Source organism: Pistacia vera, unplaced genomic scaffold (genome assembly GCF_008641045.1).
Source record: "Pistacia vera cultivar Batoury unplaced genomic scaffold, PisVer_v2 Contig724, whole genome shotgun sequence".
Taxonomy (NCBI): domain Eukaryota; kingdom Viridiplantae; phylum Streptophyta; class Magnoliopsida; order Sapindales; family Anacardiaceae; genus Pistacia; species Pistacia vera.
The window spans coordinates 417664-425720 of record NW_022196584.1 but is presented as its reverse complement, the minus strand read 5'-3'; the positions used below and the strand labels follow the sequence as shown (position 1 = coordinate 425720).

At 39.9% G+C, this 8057-nt stretch overlaps 1 long non-coding RNA gene across 1 annotated transcript; it reads right to left on the bottom strand.

The window, feature by feature from the left end:
• Positions 1 to 1241: 1241 nt before the first annotated feature.
• Positions 1242 to 7824, bottom strand: LOC116114869. Its single transcript, XR_004125597.1, has 3 exons — positions 7770 to 7824; positions 7238 to 7293; positions 1242 to 1261 (listed from the first exon to the last, which is right to left on the bottom strand). It is a non-coding gene; the product is annotated as an uncharacterized LOC116114869 (long non-coding RNA).
• Positions 7825 to 8057: the final 233 nt, after the last annotated feature.

Sequence of the window (8057 nt, the reverse complement as noted above, 5' to 3'; positions counted from 1 at the left end):
AGACCTGCGAACTAAAGACTTTCCATGAGCATCAAACTCTTGTATGGTCTTTATTGCTTGGGAACCTCAACCTCGCCTATCCCCTCGAAACAACTCTATGGCTCACTTCAGGTATTACACTCGCTTGAGTTAAATCAAGCTTTAGAATATCTTGCACAACTACATTATTCCAAATAATGGCATAGCACTGCCTTAGGTCTAAATCAAATGTTATTTCAACCAAGGGCAAAAGACCACTTACCGTCCTTAATGCAACAAAGAATCTTTCTCCATATCAACGTCCAAGTTCTAACCTTTGAGTAGGTAAGATTAAGAAATAAGTTAGCTCCAAACCAGAAAATGTCCAAAACATTTTATTGAAGGAAAATGAAGATTACCTCTCAGCAGCTTCTAGAGAACAAGGCGATGGAGAAGAGCGTGAAGATGAAGAGAGCGATGGAGATGGAAAAGAGCGATGAAGATGAAGAGAGGAGATGGAGAAGAGCAGATAGCAGAAGAGCGCGAAGATGAATACAGCGATAGAGATGGAGAAGAGCAGTTAGCAAAGCAATGCTAAAAACGGTGATGGAGTAGAGCGCGAAAGAGGAAGCGTGGAGAAGAAGATTGAATTATTGAAATGATAAAATATTTAATGATGACGTGGCAATTGATGACGTTCGGATGATGTGGCATTGCCACGTCACTTTGTAAAATCTTCTTTGTATTTGCCTTTGTACAAGTAGTGTTATTGAATAATTAATTGCTCAGCCTCACAAAGCTAGAGAGATGAACCAGACATTGAACAAGTCAATTAATATGCATTATTCCTCTAAGCAATAAAGAACAACCCTAGAGCTAACCATGTAAGCAAAAAGGAAGTATCAAACCATGAACCAGATACAAAAGTTTTACCAACAACTAAGATCTCACATCAAGTTATAATCTCTAACTACCAGAAAACGAAAAGCATTTCCATCAACTTCAAGTGAAAATGCACTCCATCACAAATTTGACTATAACAGTATGTGATGTGCCTTAAAAGGGAGAAACCCAATTATACTAAACAATAGAAAATTTCATATAATTGTTTTGAGAGAACAAACTTGTTTGTGAATAAAATAGATAAATAGAGAAAACAAAAGACAGTTAAATAAAAAACAGTAATCACCTACACCAAGAGCTAGTATATTCGGAAGAGGATGTGTACAATAAAACAGGAAGTGAGAAGCGCAGTTTGTGTGACAAAGAAAGCTTCTACCTGATGTCCAAACTTTTTTCCAACCTGCTTAAACTGTAAGGAATTGATATGAAGAGGCAAAGAGTAGCAGTTCAGGATGTTGATACTGCCAAAGTATGCCGAGAGAAGAGAAAAGAGGAAAAGATTTCTGTATATTTCATTATTGTATTAATCTGTACAGTGCTAATTTATACACCTTTTGTAATTGTAAAAATGGAAAACAATGAATACAATTAAATGTAATTATTCAATCAATCACATAAATTATGGATTGGTTAAATGAGAGAATTGCTCCTTGATCATAACCAGCATGAATCAAGGAATTTGTGCATTCCATATTTCGTCACTCCCCCTCAAGCTCGTGGTTTGTAAATGTCAAAAACTCCAAGCTTGCTAAGTAAATATGAATGTTGTCTGCTGCACAATGGCTTTGTGAAAATGTCTGCTGGTTGTTCTGAAGTACGAATGTGCAAAGTCTTGATTACCCCTTCTTGTATCTTGTTTCTGACAAAGTGGCAATCAATCTCTATATGTTTTGTTCTTTCATGGAATATTGGATTTGCTGCGATGTCATTTGCAGCTTTGTTATCGCAGTATAAAAGGACAGGCTTTCTTACTTGTACCTTTAGATCTTCCAATAACCCCAAAATCTAGATGATCTCACATGTTGTTTTGGCCATGGCTTTGTATTCGGCTTCTGCTGAAGATAGAGATACTGTTGATTGTTTCTTGGTCTTCCAAGAAATAAGAGAACCTTGTAAGTGACTTTCTTGTCATTAGACATGTGGCCCAGTCTGAGTCACAATGAGCTGTGACAACTAATTCTTTATCTTGGGGAAGGAGGAGTCCTAATCCAGGACATCCTTTCAAGTACTTTAGAACCTTTATTGCTGCATCCATGTGAGATTGTTTGGGCCCATGCATGAACTGGCTAAGAATGTGGACTACATAACTAATGTCTGGACGAGTCATGGTGAGATAGATCAATCGCCCAACAAGTCTTTGATACTTTGTAGGATCTTCCAGTGGTGGATCATTTTCGGAAGATAATATCCCACTATCATATTCTTGAGTAGTCAGCTTTGTATTATGTTCTACTGGAATGATACTTGGCTTGCATCCTGATAGTCCTGAATCAGAGATATTTTCTATTTTTTTTTTCTTTTGTTTATGGTTTTTTTTTTTTGGGATCTTGCAATTTCAATGCCTAGGAAATACTTTGGCTCTCCTAAATCCTTTATTCAGAATTGTCTGTTAAGATTCTCTTTTAAGGATTTGATGCATGTTTCATCATTCCCTGTAATAAGAATGTCATCGACATATATGATGAGAGCAATAAAAGTTTTACCTTTGTTCCAAGTGAATAATGCATAGTCATGTTTAGACTGAACAAATCCTATGCCAGTGAGAGCTTTACTGAATTTCTCATTCCATTGTCAGGATGCTTGTTTTAGCCCATGTAGGGATTTCTGCAGACGACATAATGTGTTCTCCCTTTGTCTACGTAATCCCGGCGAAAGATCCATGTATATTTCTTCATGAAGATCCCCATGAAGAAAGGCATTATGAACGTCCATTTGATGGAGAGGCTAGTCACGGACAAAAGCTACTGTAAGAAAAGTACAAACGGTGACATGTTTGGCTATGGGGGAAAAAGTGTCCTGATAATCAAAACCTTCCCGCTGAGTGTATCCCTTGGCCACTAAGCGAGCTTTATACCGTTCTATGGAGCCATCAGCACGATGCTTGATTTTGTAAACCCATTTACAGCCAATAGGTTTTCTATGGGAGGGGCGAGGCACAAGATCCAAAGTATGATTCTGAGAGAGAGCAGTAAGCTCAGCAGCCATGGCTTGACGCCAGTGAGATGTTGAACAGCCTCTGAGTAACTAGTGGGTTCTCTTTCTGCGGAGATGTTATTGATGCAAGCTCTATATATAGGAGAGAGACGATCATAAGTCACATAGTTTGAGGTGGGATACAGTGGAGTTGAAGGATCTAAAATGGTGGGACACTCATAATCTGCTGCCCAGATTGGTGGTTTGGGCTGACGAGTGCTGCAGCTGATAGGAACAGTAAGAGCCTGAAGAGGAGAGCTAGGTGGAGGAATAAGGGGTTGATCTGGTGGGTCTGTTGTAGTGTTATCAATGCTGGTTGTGTCAGGGTCAATACTAGGCTGAAGAACTGGTGGATTAGGAACCATAGTGAGCAGAGGATCTTAAAGGGTATCATTGTCAGGGAACACCGGAAGTGATGGTGATGATGATGATGATGGAATAGGTTATTCTGTGGCAAATGGAAAAATATCTTCATGAAATACAACATCTCGGGAGATCAAAAACTTGTTGGTAACTGGATCATATAGCCTGTATCCTTTCTGAAGCATAGGATATCCTATAAAAACACAACGGGTAGCCCGAGTACCAAACTTATCATGTGATCCAAGAGTGGCAGCATAACAAAGATAGCCAAATACTCGAAGATGATCAAGAGATGGTTGCTTCTGGAATAATACCTCATAAGGGGTCTTCCCATGAAAGACTCTACTGGGCATGCGGTTGATCAGGTAGGTAGCAGTGATCACACATTCGCCCCAAAAGGAGATAGGTAGGTGGGCTTGGTGTTTGAGGGCACGGGCGACTTCTAGGAGATGACGGTGTTTTCGTTCGACAACCCCATTTTGTTGGGGTGTATAGGTGCAAGAGCTTTCATGCAGTATCCCAAGTGATAAAAAAAAGGGATGAACAATTATGATTAAAAAATTCTTTAGCATTGTATGTTCTAATCCTTTGGACAGAAGTATGAAATTGTGTGTTGACCATGGCTAGAAAGTGTGTGATGTGGGTAAGTGTTTCAGCTTTGGATTGCATGAGAAAAGTCCATGTACCCCGGGAAAAGTCATCAACAATGGTGAGAAAAAAAGGGGATCCATCATGATTGGGAGTGTGATAAGGTCCCCAAATATCAAGATGGATTAGGGCAAAAGGTTGTGTCGTAGTGGAAATGCTATGTGGAAAAGTAATTCGGGCTTGTTTAGCTAACGGACAGATGGGACAATGAGGTTGGGGAATAGTAGCACTGTGACCTAACCTTTGATGGAGAATAAAAGAGTTTTTATTAATTGTTGCATTACAACTGGTAATTTTATTGGGTGTGATACACGGATGAAAAATTCTAGAAGACTTAGCTGGTGCCCAATAGTATAGACCTCTATGAACCTTACCCAAGCCCATCAGTTTCCCAGTCGAAGGGTCCTGAAATTCACATGCATTAGGACATAATTTTACAGTGCAAGTATTGTCTTCACATAGTTTTGATACTGATATGAGGTTAAAATGAACGGTAGGGACACATAGAACATTTTTAATGAATAAATTTTCGGATAATTGGACAGTGCCTATGTGAGTGGCCGGGGTTATGTTTCCGTTTGGCATGCGAACAGATGTGGATGAGGTAGTGCAAACAGAGTGGAAAAATTTTGGATTACAAATGACGTGATCACTAGCCCCTGAATCAATAATCCACATGTCAGTAGTAACTAAATTGAAACAGTAGGAAGTACCTGCATAAGACACTGTAGGTGCAGTGGGAGCATTATTCAGAAGCTGAAGCAATTGATTATATTGATCTGAAGTGAGAACGGGTGCTTGCGGATTGCTGGAAGAAACTGAATCAACCTGAAAAGAAGAAGAATTGTTATTTTTGTCTTTAGGGCGTCCATGTAATTTCCAGCAATGGTCTCGATCATGATTGGTCTGTTTGCAATAGTCACAATATAATCGCCCCCGATTAGAGCGTGATTGTCAGACCCGTTGGACCCGTTTCTGGATCTGTTTGACCAAGGCTTGGGCCCAGTTGACCAGTTGGTTGGCCTGTTTGACTCTAATTGTGACGTGGCTCGATTTGAGCCGTTAGATGCATTTAAAAACGCCACCAGCTTCTGACCGTCAGATGCAGAGATGAAATCTGGGCCTTTCATCTCTGCATATAAATTCATGCCTTTTTCTTTTGCAGGTTTCCCTAGTCGCGAGCGCCAATCTTCATTTTCCTTAAGCCCTGCAAAAACTAGAGAGTTAGTGGATGGCCGATTGGAGTTCAACTGGCGTTGGCTCTCATCCTACACCGCCAGTTGAAAACTCCGGCGAAGGGAAGGTGGTGGAGAAGTGGCTTAGTGGATGGCCGATTGGAGTTCAACTGGCGTTGGCTCTCATCCTGCACCGCCAGTTGAAAACTCCAGCGAAGGGAAGGTGGTGGAGAAGTGGCCAGAACTTGGGTGCGAAAAGCATAAAAGCTTTCGTTCAACCCGAGCAAAAAATGTGACAGACGATCCCGATCGCGGATCTGTTGGTACTAGTGGAGGGTTTCCGAAAGCCCTTCAAGAGATTCCTCAGTAGCGTCCAACTCGTTCCGAACGACAGAGAGCCGATTGAAATAAGTGGTCACCGAAGCGTTTCCTTGTTTGAGTTCAATCAATTGCTGCCGGAGGGTGTACGTTTTAGCGAGATCGAGTTTCCCATACATTTCTTTGATGTATGCCCATATATCGGCGGCCATCTCTGTTGGTGGGAGTCCGGCCGAGACGTCTGTAGAGATGCAATTACTGATCCATGAGCGGACCAGTGTGTTGCAGTTGTTCCAGTGGCGTTGGAGGTGTGGCTGTGGTGGTGGTTGGAAATTTTTGTCCAGGAAAAACTCTTTGTCTTTTGCGATGAGAGCTCGCCGGAAATCGCGAGCCCAGGATGCATAGTTGTCTGAACCCATGAGGATTTGTTTGATGAGGACCAATTCTGGTCCATCGGAAACCGACGAAAACAGAACATCGCCTGGTTCAGCGTGACCGTTGCTGTTGGCTGGGATGAAGCGAAATGGATACGGGTAGGGATTTGGATCCATACCCGTTTGTGAACCAGATTCCGGGTTGTGACCCGGTATTCCAAGAGGAGTTGGGTTGGTGTGGGTAAAAGAATCCGGGTCATAACCCGGCATTCCATATGGGTAACGGGCTGGGTCAGGCCTGGTTTGTGTGTTTGGGCCGATTGGGATTGTTGGGAGTGAACTGGTTTGGGTTGGGTCTAGGCCAGTTGAAATGGGATTTGCATTTGTTTGGTTTGCTATAGTTGATTGAGTTTGAGTTGGGTTTGGATTATCTGCCATTTGCAGAAAAATAAAACACTAAAACGAGTTTTCTGTTTGATTGCAAGAACAGAAAGGAGAAGCTTGTTTGTGCGGAAGCGTGAAGATTATAGCTCTGATACCATGTAAGGAATTGATATGAAGAGGCAAAGAGTAGCAGTTCAGGATGTTGATACTGCCAAAGTATGCCGAGAGAAGAGAAAAGAAGAAAAGATTTCTGTATATTTCATTATTGTATTAATCTATACAGTGCTAATTTATACACCTTTTGTAATTGTAAAAATGGAAAACAATGAATACAATTAAATGTAATTATTCAATCAATCACATAAATTATGGATTGATTGAATGAGAGAATTGCTCCTTGATCACAACCAGCATGAATCAAGGAATTTGTGCATTCCATATTTCTGTCATAAACATCCAACACATTAAAAGTTCAAAACCCTTGCAGAGAATGCCACAGCTATGCAATATAGTCGATTTTACCATTTTTATTCTATACATTCACTAGAGTTTTTATTTGAAGGAGAAACAATCATTTAAAAGGCATATCATCATTCTCCATGCAACCACAAGATCAGAGAAGACATGAAAAGGCATACCCTAATAAGGATCTACTGCAACACATGAACACCAAAAAAAAATTCCACGTCTATCTAACTCTGGAAGTTCTTGGATCTCTGAGTTTGGATCATACCCTAATAAGGATCTTTTGCACAGCTAAAAGTGCATCAGCTTTCTGGATTTTTATTAAATTAACTTCTAGTCAAGGCAATGCAAAAAATTTGGCCATGCAATGCAAATAGATGATTCATTACCTCTTGAAAACGCTCGTAGATGAATATGAACACGGTTAAGAGACAAAAAAAAAAAATAAGCACCTACCTGAATACGGAAAAACCGCAGTGTAGATAGTAGGATGCAACCCAATGCCAAACGTACTACAAAATAACAATTATAATAGGTCAGTCAATTTTTAGAAAGGGATTCCCCAATAATTTACAAGAGCTTAAACGGATGTTCCATGATTTACCAATCATATTGATGTTAAAAACAACACTTCTACACAATACCATAAACACAAAGATAACAAGAAAAATGGTAGCAAAACATTTTGTCTGATTTACTTTTTCCAGTAACTGCAAATTATTATAAAAATGTAGAAGCGCATTATCACCACAATAATCATATTAGCATCAACAGGCTCGAAACTGAAGTGAAAAATGTGCATCTTAGTCTTTTCTAGTTCAAGCCAAAAAAAGTACTAACACGAACATTAACTATCCCAAAAAGAAAAGCAATTCTTATTGCAATACTGAGTTCATGTTTAAGAAGGCACATGGTGCAACGCCCCAACAGAATTCATTTCAATGCAACCTAAAAGAACAGGTGGGTTCCCATATATAGAAGGGCTCACCTGCAACCAGACCATAAATCTTTGGCAAGTGCAGCAAGCTCATAACTAATATAATTAGAGATGCTAAAATAGATACAAGTATAGCACCTGCAAGAAAAAAAATATGTTAAGAGGTTAATGATTCTCAACTGATTCATATAATCAAAAAATCTAATCATATCCTAGTATATTCAAGAGGATGGGTCCCATAGTAATCAAATGGTAAGCTCAAAAGAATATTTCATGTATCCCATATCTGCAATCATTAGAAAAACAAGTTATAATCCCTTGTCATAGGGCAAAAAAAAA